The sequence below is a fragment of the Colias philodice genome, chromosome 24 (assembly GCF_061535455.1).
Source record: "Colias philodice isolate Cphi_HAF_F1 chromosome 24, ilColPhil1 Martin Lab GWU primary, whole genome shotgun sequence".
Classification (NCBI taxonomy): domain Eukaryota; kingdom Metazoa; phylum Arthropoda; class Insecta; order Lepidoptera; family Pieridae; genus Colias; species Colias philodice.
Window position 1 is genome coordinate 6646650 of NC_143109.1, and position 24500 is coordinate 6671149.

Below are 24500 nucleotides of genomic sequence, written 5' to 3' on the forward strand. Positions count from 1 at the left end.
AACTGCAGTTTTTGTTTAAATAATAATGGTACGGGATTATTTGGAGTATATAAAGTATCTTAACACTTATTATTTTAAATACTTTGCAAATTATTCAAAATGTAATGTGATGAAAAATCACAATGATAAAAGTTCTTATTTTCTCAACTTTCTTTTACATACAAATTTCAGGCAGTTTATGTTCGTCGAGCGTGCGTAATATAATAGTAATTTTATTCCCAATATTTTTTTTAATCAATAAACAAAATTTAAAGATCACAAAAAAAATATATTTAAAAATCATGAAAATCATTAATATTAACAGGGCGTTTTATTAATTTTACGAATAATCTTGTATCATCTTTAGAATGCAGTGAGTTATTTTTAACAATAAAAGAAACGAACAAAATAAGCTTCCAATAAAAAATTATAAAATATGATGTAGCACAATGTAAGCCTAAAATGTGTTTTTTTGTGTTGTTTTAATATAGGTGTCAGAAAAATTATGTGTATGACTTTTATTGAGCATTAAATAATGAATTTTTATTATTTTATCTTATCCAATTATTGTGTAAATTTAATTTTATTTCTTTTATAATTTTAATAAGGACAAAGCTAGTCGTCCGCTAAACGGATGAATAAAATAAATTAGTCGTCCGATTACCGGATGAATAAAATAATTTAATCGTCCGATAACATCTATTTATCTATATAGTTAGGTTATCGGGGTTTCTTTAGAGAACTGCCGCACGTATTATAGGTTTTTTGTGGGGGGAGGAGGGGGGAGGAGGGCACACGTTGGTATTTGATTTTTTTTTTTGCGCGTCGACGGAGCCCCGCTTCGCGGGGCTCCTATTTCTGTGTAGTTTTTTTTTTAAGAAACCTAACCTAACCTAACCTAACCTAAACTTGATTTTTTTTTGCGCGTTGACGGAGCCCCGCTTCGCGGGGCTCCTATTTCTGTTTAGTTTTTTTTTTAAGAAACCTAACCTAACCTAACCTAACGGCTAACCTAACCTAAACTTGATTATTTTTTTGCGCGTCGACGGAGCCCCGCTTCGCGGGTCTCCTATTTCTGTGTAGTTTTTTTTTTAAGAAACCTAACCTAACCTAACCTAACGGCTAACCTAACCTAAACTTGATTTTTTTTTGCGCGTCGACGGAGCCCCGCTTCGCGGGGCTCCTATTTCTGTGTAGTTTTTTTTTAAGAAACCTAACCTAAGCTAACCTAAAGGCTAACCTAACCTAAACCTAACCTAACGAATTAAGGGCGACTATCTCGGCCATTTTTGATTTTAGAGAAAAGTTGTTCCTATAAAACATGCTTATATTAGCGTAATCTTTACGATAAAATAATAATAAATAGGTGTTATAATGACACCAACTCCATCAAAAATTTTCTAAGACCTGCGCCCCCTTTGCTTTAGTCCAACCCAACTAGCTTTAGTGTTAAAAGGTTATCTATTAATCCGAATAATCGGACGATTAAATTATTTTATTCATCCGGTAATCGGACGATTAAATTATTTTATTCATCCGGTAATCACCCACACGAATTACACCTACTTCTGCAACTTGTATTGATAATATATACTGTGACTGCATCTGTTTAGAGAAAAATATTCTCAATACATTGACTTCGGATCACTGTGGCCAGAAAGTAGTTTTTGAATGGGATTGCATACCTACATTTAAAAGGATTAATGTTAGGCCTATAACTAAAAAAGGCATTAATAAATTTAGGAATAATATTAATAATAATATTAAAAACCTGCCCGTACTAAATGATCAATCCTATCCTAATAGTCCTTGTGAAATGTTTAAAAATCTTTTTAATTTAGTACATAATGAATTTGAAAAAATATTTAAAGTTAAATCTTTAAATATTACCAAGGATTTACCATTTAGTAAATGGGCGACAGCTAGTATACATAGGTGCAGGAACATTCTTTATGAATTATATGGTATGAAGCAATATAATAAAGACCCATCTTTTCTTAGTTATGTTAGAAATTACTCAAAAATTTTTAAAAAAGTTTGTTTCACTGCAAAGCGTTTGTATATCAAAGAAAAAATACGCGACTCTGATAATAAAGTTAAAACAGTTTGGTCAATTATTAATGGTGAAATGGGTAAAAGCAAATCAAGTAATACCATAAAACTTGTAAATAATGACAGGGTTATTGACAAAAGTGCTGATGTTGCGCTTGCTTTTGAAGAATTCTTCAGTAGTGTCCCTGCTACTATTACTAATAGTTTAAATTCGTCTTCAGCACTCGCAGAGACCTTTTTGAGGGACCATGTTGCGGAGTGCAGTACATTATTTGAATTACGACACGTAACTGCTAATGATATTGTTACTGCCTTTAAGACGCTTAATCTTAAAAATACTTGTGATCTTTGGGGAATGTCTGTAAATTTAGTTAATAATATAATATAAAATATTGCGAAAAATTTAGCTTCCATATTTAATAAGTGTTGTGACTATGGTACATTTCCTAATTTACTAAAGCTTAGTAAAGTTATACCTTTATTTAAGAAGGGCGATCAAGAAGACTGTAACAATTATAGACCTATCTCTATTTTACCAACATTAAGTAAGGTATTCGAGAAGTTAATATTAAACCAATTGAGTAGTCATTTTGCAAATAATGATTTGCTGCACACCAAACAGTTTGGTTTCACAAAGGGGCGCTCAACCACAGATGCTGGAGTTGCACTTCTAACACATATATATAAGGCATGGGAAAACTCAAAAAATGCTCTAGGGATATTTTGTGACCTCTCCAAGGCATTTGACTGCGTTGAACATTGTACTTTGTTACGTAAACTTAATCACTATGGAATTAAAGGAAAAGCCCAGAACCTCATAGCGTCATACCTGCAGGATACAGACTGTAGTTGTTAATGGAGAACGTTCTAGCGGTGCGTCAATTAACATTGGTGTTCCACAGGGGTCAATTTTAGGTCCCTTCTTGTTCTTGGTATATATCAATGATCTTCCCTATTATTTGCAGGATAGGTGTGAAATAGTTCTGTTTGCAGATGATACCTCATTAATTTTTAATGTGGATAGGCATGACCCAAATGTTGACGAAGTGAACAGTGCTCTTTTACACATATCTGAATGGTTTACTGCCAATAATTTATTATTAAATGCCAAAAAAACCACTTGTGTTGAATTTTTACTTCCTAATGTAAAAAAGTTGAACAGAGATATTACCTTGAACGGGGAGGTATTGCATCCTACTGAGTCTACTGTATTTCTAGGGTTAACATTGGACGAGAAACTACAGTGGGGAGCCCATGTCAACACCGCTGCAGGTAAGCTCAGTTCTGCTGCATATGCAGTCCGAAAAATAAGGCATCTCACCGATGAAGATACGGCCAGATTGGTTTATTTCAGCTACTTTCATAGCATTATGTCCTATGGAATTCTACTGTGGGGCAGGGCTGCAGATATAGAAACTATATTTATCTTACAGAAAAGAGCCATTCGCTCTATATATAATTTACGTGCTCGGGACTCACTAAGAGATCATTTTAAGAATACTGGTATCCTTACTGTACCATCACAGTATATATTTAATAATATTTTGCATGTACACAAAAGCTCTGACTTACACACAAGAGTAGGAGATAGACACGATTATGGCACAAGGAACAAGAATAGAATTGAAATGCCATTTTTCCGATTAGCTAAAGTTAAAAATTCATTTATGGGTCAAGGTATACGCTTATACAATAGAATTCCTCATAATATTAAAGAGTTTAGTAGTACTAAATTTAAAACTTACATAAAAAATGTACTAGTTCAGAGAGCGTACTACAGTATTCAGGAATATATGGACGATAAAGACCCATGGAGGGTTGTCGCGTAAAAACCACAGGACAGTTCTTTGGCATATTATATTGTAGTTAGGTAGATATAAGTTACATATTATGTAAATTTATTGACATTATTTAAAAGAGCAACTATGGAGTTTCTTGCCGATTCTTCTCCATAGATACTGCTTTCCGAATCGGTGGTAAATGTTAAAATACTATGTAATGACGATTCGAAAGTGCTACTAAATAGTAGTCTAATTGAATAAATGAATGTTTGAGTTTGAGTTTGAATCGGACGACTAATTTATTTTATTCATCCGTTTAGCGGACGACTAGACACTTCGTTTTAATAAACTTGTATAAATTAAATCACGGAACGCGTTCACAAAATATTTTAGAAAATTGCAATTTTTTGGTTTTGGGTCGTCATCACACCGAATTATCAAAATTTATATCATAAAAAAGTTTAGTGTGGAGGTAACATTATTTTTCCTATAAATCTTACAAATATTTGATAATAGTGATAAATATATAAAACTTTAAAAAAGAACGTGTGTGTCGAGCACACGTGTCAGAAGTGAAACTTCTTTGGCAAGATTCAAAGATACAAAAATCGTTGAATGACGTGACGGCATTGCCATGACGCGAACTTGAAATTGTACTCTCAACGCGCCTAAAGAAGTTTCACTTCAAAAATAAACATATTAGTATAAAGAAGTACCTACATACTAATATATTTGTTTAAAGGGGCTGTAGTTGCTATGGGTTGTGTTTGTGGAAATTTTTATTAATTACTAGCTGTGCTCCGCGGTTTTACCCGCAGTGCTCCGCTCCTGTTGGTCTTAGCGAGAAGATATATGGGGCATTTCACGCGAAGCGGACACAGATTTCAGGGTCAGGTTTCAGATTTCGGTTATATTTTAGTATGTTACACCTGTATATATCCTCGTTATGTATACGAAATATTTTTGCATTTAGAAGCTTAGTTTTTAAAATACAGGTGTTTGAAGATGTCAGTAAGCGCGAGGTATGGGGGACTTTGAATGTAATTATCAGTTCAAGAAAAGTAATTTTTAAATAAATTGATGACTGAATAATATACCCCATAAAATAAACTTTTTATGCTCATATTTCGAATTTCGAATTTATGTTTAAATTCCTTAGAAAAATAAAAAAATATTTTTCATTGTCATTTTTTTCAAACTTTGCGTATTTTTAATTTTTTTAAAGATCATTAAATAAATGGCTTATATTATGCTTAAACTTCATGCAAAGTTCTAGAGTGGTCATCGCAGTAGTTTAGAAGCTACATGTATTATAATGGCGAGGCGCGGCAATATCCCCATACTAGCGCCTAGCGCGACGCACTTGAATATTCATACAAACGGGGACAAAAAATAAATTCTAGAAATTTGAATTAAATGAGGTGTCAACAGATAGGTCTTTAAAAATTGATTGGAGGTTTATAAATAAGTTTTATGATAAAATAAATAATTGACGAGATATACGTATTCAAAGTCGTAAAAATGTCATATTACTTTACTGAATATTTTTTTTTTAAGAAAACTAAAGTAATATTTTCTTGCTTGTTATTTACCACTATAAAATCTTATTAAAACCTGAATCGGTGTTATTAACTAACTATAGTGAGATAAATACTGCAGTACGGTGCGCTAACCAACTAAGCGCTAGTATGGGGATATTGCCGCGCCTCGCCATTATAATACATGTAGCTTCTAAACTACTGCGATGACCACTCTAGAACTTTGCATGAAGTTTAAGCATAATATAAGCCATTTATTTAATGATCTTTAAAAAAATTAAAAATACGCAAAGTTTGAAAAAAATGACAATGAAAAATATTTTTTTATTTTTCTAAGGAATTTAAACATAAATTCGAAATTCGAAATATGAGCATAAAAAGTTTATTTTATGGGGTATATTATTCAGTCATCAATTTATTTAAAAATTACTTTTCTTGAACTGATAATTACATTCAAAGTCCCCCATACCTCGCGCTTACTGACATCTTCAAACACCTGTATTTTAAAAACTAAGCTTCTAAATGCAAAAATATTTCGTATACATAACGAGGATATATACAGGTGTAACATACTAAAATATAACCGAAATCTGAAACCTGACCCTGAAATCTGTGTCCGCTTGGCGTGAAATGCCCCATATATAGCCCACAATATAGCCTATTGATGAATGGGCTATCTAACAATTTTTCAAATCGGACCAGTAGTTCCCGAGATTAGCGCGTTCAAACAAACAAACTCTTCAGCTTTATAATATTAGTATAGATTACATACATGACTTTTCAATTCATGACTATAAAATGATCTATAGATGTACTTTTGTATTGTTGCCTCTACACTCCACATTAAGGGTGGTTTTCCACCAGGATGTGCTATGCTACGTTGCTGTCATTGGTGGAAACGTTCAACTTAAATTATAAATATTTTGCATGCATAATGTATAAAGAAGAGGTATTTAAAATGTCAAGTGCCTGATATTGTGATAATTTTAATTTCTCATTAGTGTTAATAAAAGCACAATGTTTGAATGTATTTGTTTTATTTTATCCTTATTTACTCCTTATTATTTATCCTACTTACCTACCTAATTAAAATGGAAAAGTTTGCATAAAATACATATGGACGGATATCTGTATGAAACTTAATTCGGAATCTGAATTCAGAAAGTACAGAAATGCATATTATTTTTATTGTTTCCCCACACACATTCTGATTATTTCAGATCGATATTGATATGGCAAAATGTACTGTCGGTTGTGAATTCCGGACTTAACATTAAGATTCTGAATTCAGAACGCATATTTTTCCATACATATCTATGTTTTCGCTAAACACACAAACCGGAATTAAGACTACATAGTATAAAATAATCAAAGTCGCTTCTCTGTACCAACTTTTATCCAAATCGATTCAGTGGTAGAGGCGTGAACAAGAGACAGATAGACAGAGTTACTTTCGCATTTATAATTATGCATTAGTTACCTATGATAAGAAACAAATTTTATCAAAGTATTAGAGCAGATAAGCTTAGAAATTTTTTGATAAATCCGTAAAGATAATGAGGGCTTATAGTTTCATAGATACGACTTATGTGTAAGTATGTAATGCTTATTTCATTTTATTTCCCTTTTACATGGACTCTATTAGATCAAGACGACCTCGATGACACAATAAAAAAGTCATCGGGATACGTGAAATTCCATCATCATAAGTCCTCGTACTATAAGATAAGGAATAACTTTATAACTTTTATATTATACTATTAAATTTTTAATAATTATAGTTAACTAATGTTTTTAGTGCGTTATTTCATATTTGTTACGCTTTTATGAATGAATGAATGAATGAGAACTTTATTGTACACACCAAATTACAGACATTACATAAAATAGAATACACATAAATTGCACAATGGGCGACCTTATGGCTACAGAGCCATCTCTTCCAGGTAACCCAACCAAGGAAAGCAATGACAAAAACAACGAATACAGGTAGGTGGTGTATACTGAAGCACTGAAGCAATAAAAAGATAAAGAATAAATAAATATGTATAATACGTACTAATAGATGAGAGAAAATACATAAATATATAAGGTCATCACTTAATTAAAGATATGTAGTAATTAAAAAGCAAGTTTTTGAAAGCATCAATGGAACTCGCTTTGCGTATAGCTATTGGTAAGTCATTCCATAGTCTAATAGCCTTCACTGTAAATGAGGAATTGAAAAATTTAGTTTTATGTATGGGTACATTAAGGAGATAAGTATCACTGGATCTAAGATTTAATCCGTGGTTACTTGCGTACTCAAAGTTGTTTTTTAAGTAGGGTGGGGTTCTGGGATCGAATAATATTCCATACAACAGATGCAGCACATGAGCATCCCGGCGATATCTGATAGGCAGCCATTTCAGCCTGCGACGATAAGCAGAGACTTTTAGGGAGCGCTTTTAGGTAGTTATGTGAATTTGATGATATGTTAGTTATTTTTTAAATGTGTCTGGCTAGATGTAAGAACCATGAAAACTGTCTGGCTCTTAAGGTAATATCTTTTTATAGGTCCCCAAGTAACATAAAATATAAAATTTAGCTTTTAAACTACAGTTAGGTACAATTTTATACACTCTTACTACCTGTTTCCTGCCAAAGTAACCACAACCCAGACTTGATAATCGCTAGTCATTCTTATCTGTATCGGAGACATAATATGTCTGTATATTATACAGAGAAACTTTCAACTTTATTAAAGAAAGGAATGTCTGGCCGTCGTGGGCTCTTGATCTATATAGTCCACAGAGAATCTAAACAAGCACTTGTGTATATAAAATTCATGGTATATAATAATAATAATTACATACCTACACAGATACATACTTTATTTATTAAACGAAAAATCACGTGTCTCGTTTTTAATGAATTAAAAAAATTGCATTAATTTAATCAGATGTGTGAAGATTGTAGAAAACCAATCTATACTAATATTATAAATGCGAAAGTAACGAAAGTCTGTCTGTCTGTTACTCAATCACGCCTAAACTACTGAACCAATTTGCATGAAATTTTTTATGGAGATATTTTGATACCCGAGAAAGGACATAGGCTACTTTTTATTGCGAAATATGTACCACGGGCGAAGCCGGGGCGGACCACTAGTAGTTTATATTTCGGGCAGTTGTCCAATTATTGAGGAAGCTCCTTTTAAGAGTAGAATTTATGTTATTCGTGCATCACAGTCATTATAATTCAAAAAATGTAGTATTTCCATACATTTTATATTTTTTTTTATGAAATAAAAATCGTTTCTGCATATTATAAGAGTGCTTTTCCACCAATAATGAATGAATGAATACTCTTTATTGTACATACACAGAAATACAGTTTGTTACATGGTTGAGATAACTTATGAATAAATTAACTTATTATATAATTGCTTTGATACTCTATTAATGTGTGAGTATGTGTAGCGAGGAATGTGTTTGTATAGAACCAATCATATCGCTTCATTTAGTTTGAAGTTTGAAGCGTTTAGCGTTTGAAGCGATACTATTGGTTATTTACAAACACATCATCGTACATTATTGGTGGAAAAGCACCCTTATGGTTAATTCTAATTACTTGTTTCTTATCGCCTAGTACTATAAAGATTAAACTCTATGATATAGAGCTGCTAACTAATCTAAAGTAAATTAAAAAAAGACGGTTTGCACTCCGGCAGAAGTGAAAACTTGATTATTAACGTTGAGCATGTTTGATATTTTGGAATGGTATCCGTCTTACGCTTTTTCGATCAGGTCACGTGTCCTGACGCGAGTTTAAGATTACAGAAAAAGTGCTCAATGCCGCTAAAAAAGTTTTCACTTCAAAAAAATATTATATTTTCTGAAAAGACTACCTAACTAGTTACTCATTTTAAAATCCTATTGTTTAATTGGGTACATTCTAGAAATGTAGAGCTGATCAAACAATTTTTAAATTTAGCATATATGTTATTGCATTTTGGTTTTGGCAACGATCACAGCATTTACGCGTAAAATTAAAATCTTAAATGAATCTAATTCAAGGATAATGCTATCTCAATATACATAAATATACTTGAGGTAAAATGCTATAAATGTATGAGCTCAAATACATGGATATCCAAATATGTATTCAATGTTTTAGTACGATGTTATACTCTTCAAAAGTATTGTTTGACTTGCTGTTAGCAGTTTACAATACAAAAACTAGAACCAGCAATAGTCTAGAAAAAAAGATGAGAGGTACCTATTTGTTATTTTTTGAAAAATGTTCAAATTGTAGTTTGAAGCAGTCTTGCAGTAGAGAGAGAGCCATTATTGTAAATACAAGACAGAAACTTCCATTTATAGAAGGACTTTACAGTACGAGTAAAACAGCTCTATATTCCTGCGGGCTGCGGGTGTGTCGACGAGCCTCCTCGCGCCTCCAAGCGTTCGGCCACCATGGCCAAACAACCAGCTCCTGTGTTTATAAATTTATGAAATATTTATCAGAGACCAGTGTTGATCCGACCGCGGCATAAATCGGACGTCACAAACGCGCCTCACAATTTAACTCGAGTGTATTTTTACATTATCATTTCGGCCTTCACGTCGTTTTGATTTGGTATTTGAACGATCACGTGTAAGTATTTTTAAGAATTTATTAAAGCTCCAGCATTTTGCGATATGAATCAATTATTTAACTAGTTATGCGTTTTTTTCATTTGAATGTTTGTTTTGTATGAATAAATTATTGTACAGACTAGTAAATATTTAAAATAGGCAAATAAATCACATGAAGATACGGTTCCGTTTATCTACTTTATAGTTTTATAGTAGCTCTATTATCTCGCAAAAAAACATAATAGATAATGTTTTTTTTTTCATTAAATATACCTATGAGGCGATTTTTAATTGAAGCTTTACGTTATCATAATCCACCACACATATTTTTTTAGTTACATACATAAATCGCTCTATATTGATATTTCCAGAGGAATATAGCTAACTAATATAAGTAGTTATTAATGTAGTACCTAAACTACAAAATTAAAAAAATGCTATTAGCAAAAACCATTAAAAATTGCAAGTAGGTATGTAATTAACAAATACTTTTGAACAACAACACATTTTGTTTAAAAGTCAGCGTAATTTATTAATTAATTTGCTGCACACGTAACTTTTAAGTAAATAGATGCTAATACATATTTAATCTACTGTATTGTTTGTAAAATTGCTTGTTTGTTCAATAAATAGTTATTTTCAATTATTAGTACACCCGTTTCAACATATTTTGAACAACTTTTATAAGGAATTTGAAGATTACTCTTTTTGAAGAACATGGTATAGAAATATACACATTTTTGCATTTATTATATATGTTTTGAATATTAAGTCATAAATTAAAATTTAATTTTATGTACGTAAACTTGTTTTTTTATTTATTTAGAGTGAAATAACACAGAAGGATAATCGAATTTTATAAGAATATGCACTATTTAAAAATTTAACTACATAGGTAATAATTTTCTCGCCTCTACCTTTAGAGCTCTACTTAAAACTGAATACTTTCTCAGTTTTCATTTAATTATACATACATGAAAATATATCAATAAATTCCGACATAATATTTATTAAGTAGTCACAATTTTCTCAACTAAACATAACTGGTAAAAAAACTGTAAAAATTTAATTAATTAAATTTTTACTTAAGTATAGATTACGACATTTATCAATAGTTTATTTAAATTGTTAAATATATGTAGTATATCATTTTATTTACAACTAGCGGTCCGCCCCGGCTTCGCCCGTGGTACCTACATGTTTACGTTTTTACACGCTTTATATTAGCTTCACCTGTATGTTTGTAACCGACTTCTTTGGGCGCGATTTTGACCCACTTTAAACGGCCAGATTTCGTTCAAACTTTGTAGATTTATTTAGGACCGATGACAATACACTAATTTGATAAAATAAATAATAGTTAAAAAAAAAATAAAAAACACGCGTTTTATAGAAAACCGAACTAAAAGCGTGTTTTTTAGTTTTGTTAAACTATTATTATTTTTCATAAGAATAGATTACGCAGCGCACGCGATGACAGAATTTTTAACCAGGAATTTTTTACACCTTGGGTTACATTATTGCATTTTTGGCAAGGATCTCTATTTGTTTTGAAAATGCCATACAGCCTATGTTGCTCAGTGAAGATGCAGCTTTATAATGGTGAAAGAATTTTTGAAATCGGTCCAGTAGTTTATGCGTGAAAACCATACATACATACATACATACAAATCTTTCCTCTTTATAATATATAGTTTTGAAATGTTCATACAAATATATGTAGGTATAAAGTCATTGCTTCTGAAATTATGTTTTTTATACGTTAATCGATTATTTTACCGCATGTCGATATATTCATAATAATTAGTATTTTCTGTTATGCTAATAGCCCTCTTTGTCTTTTCTTTGATAGTATTTAATGACTGACTGATTGAAAATTAGATGAATATATTATAAGCATTTGGTTAATCAAAATAACTAAATTTTGAGAGCGGCTAATCCCAACTTATTCTATCTACCTTTTATTAGATATACTTACTTACCTATAGGTATGTTCAGATTCCATCTTGGTGGAATCTACAGCGCAGAATTAATGAGTAAGTAGGTATCAACAGAAAGTGTAGGTACAATTTCGTAAATAATCTCACAGTGATAAGCCATTTAAATCTGCTGATTTCATGCATGACACAATAGACAGTGTTCTATAATAATATATAATTGAATAACGGTGCGTTTACACCAAACAAGCGAATCCTCATTCTAACCCCACTATGACAAATTGATTTAATGTAAACAGGCGTAGAGCTTTCTTTCGTTGTTCTTAGTGCGTTCGAAAAGATTCTATGCAATGTAATACTGAATACGAGCTTTTGTTTACACTAAAAGATCACGAGATAATTAATGCTCTTGCTCTAGCTTGCTCTAGCTCTCGCTCTATGTTCGTTTGATGAAAATGCACCGTAAGGTGTAAATAAATTCAGAGACGGGTAGGTCTAACGATCCAAAGCCAATAAAACAATATTCTCCAATTTAGACATGGTGCAAAAAATCATCAGTAATGATTCCTAGAATCTGAACTGCGTCTAAAAACTTCTTGACCAATTGTAGTGATCTTCAGTGATCTTGAGAGATGTCATCAGCACAGCACTGTACCAGTGATTCTGTGTTAGATAACGTTTTGCGCATCGAGTTAATTACGACAATTGTAGACGTCTCCAACAATTAAATCGTAATGACATTTTAAGAATAGGTTACGAATGTTCTTTAGAAATACTTATATGTATCAGATATCTGTTGGTTTATTACAATTGTGATTATGCGCAGTAATTATATGACAGTTTCTAGCAATTACTTTGTAGCAGTAATTTTGAATATGTTTTGTTTGAATTTGGTTAAGAAAAGCTACTAAGTTATGTATCATTATATGATTCAGTCCTGTTAAAACTTTATTAACTGAATGTGGTTACTAAAATGGTGTATGTTTCAAAGTTACATACATCCATACTAATATTATAAATGCGAAAGTAACTCTGTCTGTCTGTCTGTTACTCAATCACGCCTTAACTAATGAACCAATTTGCATGAAATTTGGTATAGAGTGGTATAGAGATATTTTGATACCCGAGAAAGGACATAGGATAGGTTTTATCCCGGAAATCCCACGGGAACGGGTACTATGCGGGTTTTTCTTTGACTGCGCGGGCGATGCCGCGGGTGGAAAGCTAGTCTTCTATCTTCTATATATATAAAACTCAAAGGTGACTGATATAGTGATCTATCAACGCACAGCCCAAACCACTGGACGTATCGGGCTGAAATTTGGCATGCAGGTAGATGTTAGGACGTAGGCATCCGCTAAGAAAAGATTTCCCGAAGTTCTTGCGGGAACGGGGAAAAACGGGGATGCACGTACAAAGTCGTGGGCGGAAGCTAGTCTTATATATATTATCTATTTACCGTCTTCTTTGTTGAGATCGAATTTCAATGCATGTATTACTGAAATAATATTTATTAAAACATATTTTATGTTTTTGACAGCATTGTCGTAGCATTTTTGTCTGAAACTTTTGTGAAAGCTATTAATCTTTTCTTTTTAGTCGATAAAATATTTTTGCTTGGTACCTATAGCATACGTGTACTATTTCAGTATACAATATACATATCTAAAAGTTGGATAGCTATTCTTATATAAAAAAAGCTTCATTGAGTTGCAATTTTGACCATTCAATTGGTCGCCAACTGCACATACACTGTTATGTGGGCAAATAAATCATATCTACACTGCTACGATTGGCAATTGCTCAGAACGCATCCTGTCCAATTTAGCGACAATGGAGTCACGTGGGGACGCTTTGATGTACTAAGTTTTTGAACCAATTTAGTTCAAGAGAGGAATGAATTCTAAAATTACACGATTTGGTGCGTATGGTACTTACTATTTTTGTTGGCGCTATATTTCTTTATTTTATATCAGGATCCTCGTCATTTCGTTAAATTTTTGATCCATTTTCATTGTTATGAGTTTCTTTATGATTTGCTGGGAATGTATGACATCTAGAAGCGCGGGTAACATAACATAGAGGTTCTTGTGGGCTTGTAGAAATTGCTTTCCAAATAGGATATAGTAATTAATTTTAAATTAGTTTTTGACGATATCTAAGCAAAGGATAGTCGAATGAATAAATGTTTGAGTTACGTGTTTTATAACACTTAATATTTACTTTTAAAATACTAAAAAAATTATGTGAGTTTTATTTTCTTTTGAGTATAATAAATATTATGTTGGAAATGTTTGCTTCGCTCAGTAACTGTTATTTTCTCTTCAGAAACGAGTTTGAAACGGTCTTGTAAGGTTGATAAATAGTCTAGATTCCAAGCTTTCGTATTATAATTGGAGAATATAGGTATTATATAACATTGACGTATCTCTATCAATGAATAATAATTATTTGTATATCGCATTTGGAATTTCCATCACTACATAGTATAAAACAAAGTCGCTTTTTCTGTCCCTATGTCCCTTTGTATGCTTAAATCTTTAAAACTACGGAACGGATTTTGATGCGGTTTTTTTAATACCTAGGTACATAGAGTGATTCAACAGGAAGGTTTTAGTGTATAATTTATTAGGTTTGAGAAAAAGCGGGCGAAACCGCGGCGGTAAGCTAGTATTGAATACTTTGGAATTGGTATCATGTTTATTGTTTAGATAATTATTACTTTACCTAAATAATTTACCAAGTTTTAAGAAAGTAGTAGAAGAAAAAGAAGAAATAAAGTAGTAGTAGACAGTAGTTGATTTAGTATCTAAGCCTTTATATTTTTCATTTTTGGTAAATTTTTTCAACAACAAATTGATCTGACAATTAAATTAATGAAATAGGTATCTGCGATGATAAAAATTTAAGCCAAAAGTTTGAGAAATGCACTTATATTTTAACATAATATCTGTAATTATAAAAACATTTTATAATAAAATAAAAAATAGAAGATAATCAAGTGTTCGACACAAACCATACAAATGTACGAACTGAAGTGGGAGCCTAATTATTGTTGGACAAACTTTCCCGAAATGTTATCAATCAACCTCAATTCTTACCATGGAACTTTTATATTACTAAAATTTATTTTATTATAGAATTTCTAGGACACGTTAAAAATTCTAACACGTGTTTGCTTTGTCGGTAGTTTTGATGACAATAATGTTTATAAAAAACGCACTAAAAATTACATTGATTTGCAGAAACTCCTAGTTTTATATTCTCTATGACATGACTCTATGACAAATAAATAAATAAATATGACATAATATAAAGTGTTTCTCTAAATGTAGATCTACACATCTACACGCCACTTTTTGTTTTTATTTGTCTTTAATAGCCAAAATCTTGAAAGAGAGCTTCATTAAATAATTAAAAAAATACTTAATTAAATATTGAAATATGAAGGTATGTAAGTAGAATCACGTAAAATCCCAGCGCATTATCTTAATACTATTATAAAGGCGAAAGTTTGTATGGTTGTTTGTTACTCTTTCACGTAAAAACTACTGAACCGATTACAATTAAATTTAGCACACATATATAGGGTAACTTGGATTAACACATAGGATAGCTTTTATCCCGGAAATCCCACGGGAACGGGAACTATGCGGGTTTTTCTTTGACTCCGCGGGCGAAGCTGCGGGTGGAAAGCTAGTTGAAAATAAATGACTGGTTCCCATAGGTACAAGGTGCATCAAAAGCTGTTGATAATAGATAAAATCGAAGCCTTACTTATCAATGAACCCGCATGATGTTTTGATATCTTGCAATGTCATCGTTGTGACGTCAGAGACGACAGAATATATCACATAGAGCTGTTAACTTTACATATCTATGCGCTATATAGCCTATTAGCTTTCCGCCCGCGGCTTCGCCCGCTTTGTATAATGCCGGGTCCAGACTGGTGAAACGTAACATGCAATGTAACATGAAATGAAAGAATTCACCGTCCACATTGCTGCAATGTATCATGAAAGGTAACACACTTTGTAACAATTTCTCATAGTTTGGACGTCTTGCGCGCGCGAATTGTGCATTACACGCGCATGCTACGAGCATTACAAGCCGCGCGCGGAGCGATCCGAAATTTGTCGGTTTTTCGACGAACACAAAGGGGCAAGGAACACGACTACGGGAGGTTCGTAGTGAATGCGCGTTATGAGCGCGCATAGAGATCTAGAGAGATGCCAATCGCTTGCGCTGAGTACGAAACCTGTGTCTCATAACAAATTTACGCACACAACAGTAAACAAAATAAAAACAATACTTCGCGTTGTGTGCGTGTCATCACACAAAAATTTGAGAGCGACTATTCGTTCGCACACTAGATTGTAAGTGACGTACGTATACAGCACCACACAGCCGCAAGATATGCGTTTACGATAGGGATTGCTTGTCGATAAAATGAGAAACGTTAAAATTAAAACAATTTATAGGCAATACAGTAACTACGTAGAAAATAGAAATGGACACCTTGATGGTAGCATTCATGGTGATGAAGTACATAAAGCATTGCCTATTGACTTATTGTAAAGTAATATAAGTATGAAATAAGTGACTTCTTTTTTTAATCCATGTATAATAATTACTATAAAATTATTGCTCGAGTACCTATCAAATAATAATAATACAATCAGATATTAAGCTAATAGTAATACATTATGATATAAAAATAAGGTAGTAAAATAATACATAATACGATAAAAAATCCGAATCTTATCGACATGGACACACTCGACGCGCATCCTCAACTAACGACCGCGAGCAGCGGCCTGTACTACACGATCGAACGTTTTGTTAGCTTTATTATGTTCATTATACATTGCGGTATTCGAACTTCGCGTTTGAATAGAGTCACGTACAGAAGAAGCATTGTAAACTATTTACATAAATTATTGTGACTGTTTTTCTGTCACATAATGAAGACAAGAAATCACTCTACGTAATATTGTTTTTGAAATTTTAGTAAGAAAATCGTATAATTTTCAGTACTTACCGATGGTATGTGATTCCATTTGACTTAAAGTTGCTGGTTTCACTTCGGTTTTTACAAACTTTAACGGAACAACACGGCATTGTCAAATAATACCCGGCCGACGGTCGAACGTCAACTGAATGGAACAAACAGCATGTGTTCTTTTTTTGGGCATATTGCTGCGACACCGGCCCCGCCCCCTAACCATATCTCCCTTTAGTTTCTTTGATCTGTGTGAGCGCGCTATGCGTCCACACCAGCAGCGAACATGCAATGAAAGGCAGAATGTTACATTGCATGTTACGTTTCACCAGTCTGGACCCGGCATAAGACGACTCTTGAATCACTCTATCTATTAAAAAAAACACATCAAAATCCTTTGCTTAGTTTTAAAGATGTAAGCATGCATAGGGACATAGGGACAGAGAAGTGATGTAATTTTTTTTATGCGTAGATATAAAAGAGGGAAATTTTAATTATTTTTTTAATCTATTAATGTAAATGATATTATTTGATAGAATAATTATTGTATGAATATAAATTCAACGTTAAATAGGTACATATCTTTTCAAATACTCCTGCAAAACAATGTATTACCAGTGCACAAACACCTTATCTACCATAATATGTAAAACAAAAATTGCGTGTTTGTTTCGCAAACATTTTTTGTTTAGTTAACTCGACTGTGGTAAGTAGCTGGCTGTAACACACGCCCTGTGACAACAATACTTACGCCTACGTAGGTGAAGGTGGAAATAGCAGTTTGATATTATTTTTGTAAAATTTGTGAAATAAGACTATTGTCTTTAAAATTCATTTAATCTATTTCGTTTATTTTTGAAGAGAAATAGTAGGTATCAAATATAATTTACATTTTAATTGTTTTGTGTAATAGTTTATTTATTAGGTGTTTTAATTGATTTGGAAAGATTGAAAATAAAAACATAATGGCTTATTTTGTGATAGCTTATATTTTGTGGTAGACTGAAAATCTACTTTGTCGTTTTTATTACTTGAAGTATTTCTAGGTAACATAATTGACAATTGTTAATCTTTTTGTAATAGGTTTTTTGTTCTTTGATAACTTAATTACAAGTATTCATATAAAAAAAAAATTATTAGCAACATTTCGTACATTTACATGAATGTATTTTCTTATTTAGGGACTTTCACTCATATGAAAAAGCCTTAATACCTATAGGTAAATTATTATCTTTGATGGTAGAGCAGAATCCATTTTAAAATGTATTTTTGTTAAGAATTTTTGTTTAATATTTTAAGTTACTTTATTTAGTTAATGAAGTATTAAATATGTAGGTTTATATTATTTAAGTTAATACGTATACAACAATAGTATTCTAATTACCAAGACGTCCATCATGATCACAATGCGTTGCGTTGTGCTCCCACGTGAATTGATCTAATATTTCTATTGGATAAGTGCATTGTTTGATATCTCAGCTTAATTCAGTTAGACTAACTAGAAGATCATGAGAGTTAGAATCTTCGTTGAGAAGATTGAGTATGTTGATAATATAACATTCTCTCACTTTTCCGTTTGGCCGCCTCCTTGGTACAGTGGTTGACGCGTGAGTCGAAGGCTCCTGGTTTCGATCCGGGTGGAGACGGAGAAAAAAAATGTCTCGGTCTGGCAGGACACAGATGGCTTCAGATCACCTACTTGTCCCTAAAGAAAATCGATCAGTGAAACAGATAGACCGGGAGATACTGACACAAAATTTCGAGTCATTTGTAACAGGATGGCGGTTCTACAGGGGTCTTAGTACGCAATGACAAAAAGAAAAATGATGGTGTGAACGCTGGTACCGGTGGGTTAGTCGCGTGGGCGTTAGTCGAACTCGTCGGAAAAATAGCGAAAGTCAAACGATTTGTAACACAAAAATTTTAGAATTTACCGATAGCCCATAAAAAAGAAGTAGGCGGTAGTGTCATGCCATACTTTTCCGGTATGACTTACAACCCGCCATACCGACGCGAATGTGTTGATTTAAAAAAAACAATTATTCAACCATTTGTACCAAGCTAACTTTTGCACAGGTAACCATCGTCGTGCAGCCATTTACGAAAATCGCCATGCCATACTTTTCGGACGATTCCAAATGGTCGCCATACCGCCGAAAATCTGCAAAATTTTTTTATTTCGCCTATCTTTTTGTACCAGTATTGCATTTGGCTTTTTGGAGAGTATTTGATAAAATGTGACCATTATTATATTTGCCATACTTCTAGTAGGGGGAAAAAGTGCTGTCATACTTGAAAAATAAATTTATTATTAATTTATATAAGTGAAGATTTCCAACACCTAGATCTTTGAAATTTTGTATTTATATTCGTTGATCCTCAAACTTACAGGAAAAATAAGTGCCATACTGTTACAAATCGTTTGACTTTCGCTATTTTGCGACGAGTTCGACTAACGCCCACGCGACTAAGCCGCCGGTACCAGCGTTCACACCATCATTTTTCTTTTTGTCATTGCGTACTAAGAACCCTGTAGAACCGCCATCCTGTTACAAATGACTCGAAATTTTGTGTCAGTATCTCCCGGTCTAAGATGTATAATGCATCTGCCCCTTACCCCACTAGGGGACATGGGACTTCACTTTTTTCTCTTTTCCGTCCACTGTTGAACTTAGGCTATTCCTAAGAGCTCGGTCTTGCTTTTCGCCGCCATTTAATACCAGAAACGCCGCATTATGTCGCTCCACCTTGGTACAGGTGTAGAGGTTGGAGTGACAATGTAACAAGTAGTTAATAAAAATACATTTAGGAGTTTCATTATGTTTACAATACGTTTGCAAGCGTTAAAAATCTCTTAACATGATTATGTATTAATTTAACATCATTTATGTGGTTTTGAAACACCAAAGTATTTGTAGGTACAACACTTTTGTTGAAGTCGCAAATCTCAGTTGTAGTAGCTTACCTATATGTAAAATAAAGTCGATTATGTAGATCTGAAAGAACAAGATAGGTACTTACTATATTTATGAACAAAATTATTGGAGACTAGCGGTCCGCCCCGGCTTCGCCCGTGGTACCTACATGTTTACGTTTTTTCTACATAAGAACCATCCTCGTACTTCAAGGAATATAATAAAAAAATAATTATCGAATTCAGCCGTTCTCGAGTTATGCGCTTACCAACACATTTTTTTTTTAAAATGGAAAGTCTTAAACATCGGAGATGGATGGCAGATCAAATGTTGTTATATAAAATTGTTACAAATTCGTATATTTGTCCTAATCTTCTATCAAAAATTAATATAGCTGTTCCAAGGAGATACTCTAGGAAAACCAATGTATTTTTTGTCAAAAGATATAGAACCAATTTAGGCTTCAACAGCGTCATTGCTAGAATTTGTCGGGAACATAATAGATTATTTAATAGCACAAAAGTTGACATCAACTTTCTTAGTTTGTTTGCATATAAAAGCGTTTTACATAAAAATTATACTGATGAGAATAATGTTTTCTGATTAGAATTTATACTACGATTAGAAGCTATAATTTGATACAACTCAAAAATGCATGTTGAATTTGCCTGTAATTGGATCTACATCTTGCTATGCATGCTAATTTATGTCACATACTCAAAATATATTATAAATATAAGATGTACATCTGTTGGCAAATCAAATAAATAAATAAATAAATAAATAAATAAATATATAAAGAAGATATTATATTGTACGATTTTTTTGCAATGAATAAATGAATTTAAATTTGAAACAATTATCATGAATTCTACTTTTTTACTTTATCCGTACGTACTACGACGTTTTATCATCCCTGCAGTTTATTTGATAAATGATTTTGATGCGTCCCACTCTAGAATTAATCACGTTTGTGTGGATTTTTTTAGTTAATTAACATTTATCTAAGTAATGTATATTTTATTTAAAAAAACAACTTTTATCTTTTTAATTTTCCTTTCATTTCCTTTCTTAAATAAGTACATACATACACATACGTACATAATATATATTATATATAGATACTTAATTTACTATTGATAATTACTAATAACGCTGAATACTTAAATTTTCTGTTGTCTGTTACATTATTATCTACTGCTTTTATTTTTGATACATAGATAGATGAAACGTTGCAAATTATTAAAATAAAGATTTGAAATTTATTCGAAAATGGGAAATTCACACGACTTTTCTATAATATTAATCCTAATCATCAAATTTGATACGATTATTCGTTTATATCAAATCCAAAAACGATCTATGTGCAAATATAGCCTATGTAGCCTATGTCCTTTCTCGGGTATCAAAATATCTCCCACTCTATGGAGTGGGTATTAGTGGGGATTTGGTATGCCAAATTTCATGCAAATTGGTTCAGTAGTTTAGGCGTGATTGAGTAACAGACAGACAGACAGAGTTACTTTCGCATTTATAATATTAGTATGGATTTATAGCTGCGCAAGCGCATTATGCAATTCCAATAAACACCATGTGGGGGAGAGAATTGAGTCGACGGAAGGCGTGGTGACGGTATTCCGGTTTCATTTGCGACACTTTTTGCGACGTTTTTAAGACGACGCGGACGCGCGATGCTCTGAAAGAAAAGTCATTCATTTTTTTTACTTGCATTCTCAATTTTTGCCTGCTTTGTATACACCTAATATAAATAAATTATATACCTGCAAAAATCTTCCCCTATCTAGATATCCATACTAATATTATAAATGCGAAAGTAACTCTGTCCGTCTGTCTGTTACTCAATCACGCCTTAACTACTGAACCAATTTGCATGAAATTTGGTATAGAGATATTTTGATACCCGAGAAAGGACATAGGATAGGTTTTATCCCGGAAATCCTACGGGAACGGGTTTTTCTTTGAAAACGCGGGCAAAGCCGCGGGCGGAAAGCTTGTCTAAATATATAAAAAAAACGCATCAAAATCTGTTGTGTAGTTAAAGCTTACAACAGTGACTTTGTTTTATACTAGGTATGTAGTGATTTAATTAACTGTGAATATAAAACGGCATAGGTAAAACTAGATAAATATAAAACTTTATTAATTTATAGCGTTTTACTATTAAATATCTAGTTTTTCTTAATGTATCGCAATCAAAGGGAAAGGAATTAGCTTCCTGAATTCCAATCCTTCCGAGTATGATCTATTCTTAATATTGCACTTGAGAAAAATATTGTAAAATATATCAAAACCGGGGTATATATAAATCGTCATTTCGAAATTGTTTAAAATAGGCAAGAATATTTAATTTTCTCACTCAAAATTTATATACTCTTTTTGGAACTTGAACATTGTATTTTATAGTTGTATGTATATGAAACCGTTATTTTATATACCATTTTTAGGTATTTTCCCTGGATTCATATAATAATGTTGCCGCTATCGAATTGAATCGTGACCTTTTTGTTTATCGTAAAAATAATTCATTTGTTTGTTTGTGCGTTTATTATTTAATTTGATTGTGTTAATATCAATATTATTTGTTTTCTTGGGAATATAGATAAGTTAATAAACATTTTTGCGTTTCAAATTTAATGTAGTTTATTGTTTATCAGTAATTGATAAATAACTGAAAAATAGTACTTACTTACCGAAAAAAAAAAATTATTAGCCTTCAGCTCTTGTATTGGTAAAGCTGTTAAAATTTTACGTTTTTTCAACAAAAATCAAAATTCTTCATTTTTTTAATTAACTTTAGACATTGATACCAAAACAAACACAATTTAAGGACATATAATCGAAAAAAAGTTAAAAAAGTAGAATAAATTCTATAATGAGGCGTTTAAATGTTAATGTATGTAAAAGGTATCTAATTATACATTTGTTTACAACCGATTCCGCTTTTTTACCTTCAATAATCTTTCGTACCTATAATAAAAGTGAAAAAAAGTGAAGTCCCATGTCCCCTAGTAGGGTAAGGGGCAGATGCATTATACATCTGTTTCACTGATCGATTTTCTTTAGGGACAAGTAGGTGATCAGCCTTCTGTGTCCTACCAGACCGAGACATTTTTTTTCTTCGTCTCCACCGGGAATCGAACCCAGGACCACTCGGTGCTACGCTCACGCGTCAACCACTGTACCAAGGAGGCGGTCAGTTTCGTATAATACGCGTGTACAAATCAAATACTAATACTACATATTTGTTCACGTTAGTATTTAGTCGTATGCTGCTAAATGGTGAACAAATACAATGATCATCATTACAAGCTAATCATCACCTGTTTTAACCTTGTAATATTTGTCAATAAAAATATTACCACAACTCAATTTATGTAGTAAGTGTAATGAGGGAAAATTAAAAAAAACTATCACAATAATATAATTATTAGATATGTCATCAAAGAAAATCTATACTAATATTATAAAGAGGAAAGGTTTGTATGTATGTCTGGTTTTCACGCATAAACTACTGGACCGATTTTGATGAAATTTGGCACAGATAATCTTTAGAACCTGAGAAAGAACATAGGCTACCTTTTATTGCGAAATATGTACCACGGGCGAAGCTGGGGCGGACCGCTAGTTTTATATAAAGGTTTAAAACCGGAATCGGAAATGTATTTATGTGGTAAAGAACAAATAGCATTGATTAAAAATAGCAATACCTATAGTAGGATACCAATTGAATAAATAAGTTTGACGTAACTATGGCTTATTATAAACGATTTACAAATTTTTACTAAGATTTTTAATGCTTTTTACTCTATAAAGATCGATTTTAACACGCACATTAATAAATTTTAGCTCAATTATTATTACCAATTAATAATAATATAGTGATTTGTTGTGTAAATAACTACAAATCACAATATATTTGTAAATAATAAACGATGTGCAATTAGTTAATCTAGTGCTATATTACGGGGGTTACACAGGGGTCGACTCTAGGGCCATGATCTGATAACAGTGTCTATAGTACGTCGCAACTCGCAAATTTATTGATTACCCGTCAAAATATCAGTCGCAGAAACATCATAGATAAGAGATATTTTGAAACGTTAGGATTTAACTGGATTGAATTGGTTTGGTTTAGATAAAAGTTTATATATTTTTACCTATATGAAATCTAAGGCCGCCGTTCCATCTGCAAGAAAACTTCCGCAAGAAATGTCCGACAGTCTGTCTGACGGCAGCTTGCAAGTCTAATTCCGCGATTCCACCTGCAAGTAGACTTGCAAGCTGCTGTCAGACAGACTGTCGGACACTTCTTGCGCAAGTTTTCTTGCAGATGGAAAGGCGGCCTGAGAATAGTATATTCGGTGAAAAGTAACTTATACGTCAGTCTCCCCGTGACCACGCTTGCTGTAAAGTGTTCGAAACGTCGGGAAAATAATAGAATGAATAAATCGCGTTTAAAATCCGTTAAAAAGTCTTTAATTTCTAAATGTATAATACTCGCGTAAAATCAAACATCAGAAAATACTAAGTAACTTATAATTTAAGGTATTCTGACTGTATGGTTTTCTAAAAATAACTTAAAGGCTTACGTTTACTATAATCTATGTGTAGAATTATGAAGGCAAGGATTTATAAAAATCAATTTTTCTCATAAAG

At 32.4% G+C, this 24500-nt stretch overlaps 1 protein-coding gene and 1 long non-coding RNA gene across 2 annotated transcripts in view; one reads left to right on the top strand and one right to left on the bottom strand.

Moving 5' to 3' along the window:
• The window catches only part of LOC149477772 (uncharacterized), a 172616-nt gene that overhangs the window by 101626 nt on the left and 46490 nt on the right, over positions 1-24500 (bottom strand). The window lies entirely within an intron of this gene.
• LOC149477775 (hexokinase-4-like) overlaps positions 9875-24500 on the top strand; it is a 33331-nt gene continuing 18705 nt past the window's right edge. Inside the window, exon 1 of the mRNA XM_089710365.1 lies at positions 9875-9988. The gene's annotated coding sequence lies outside the window, so the exon portion shown is untranslated. The remainder of the gene's footprint in view (positions 9989-24500) is intronic.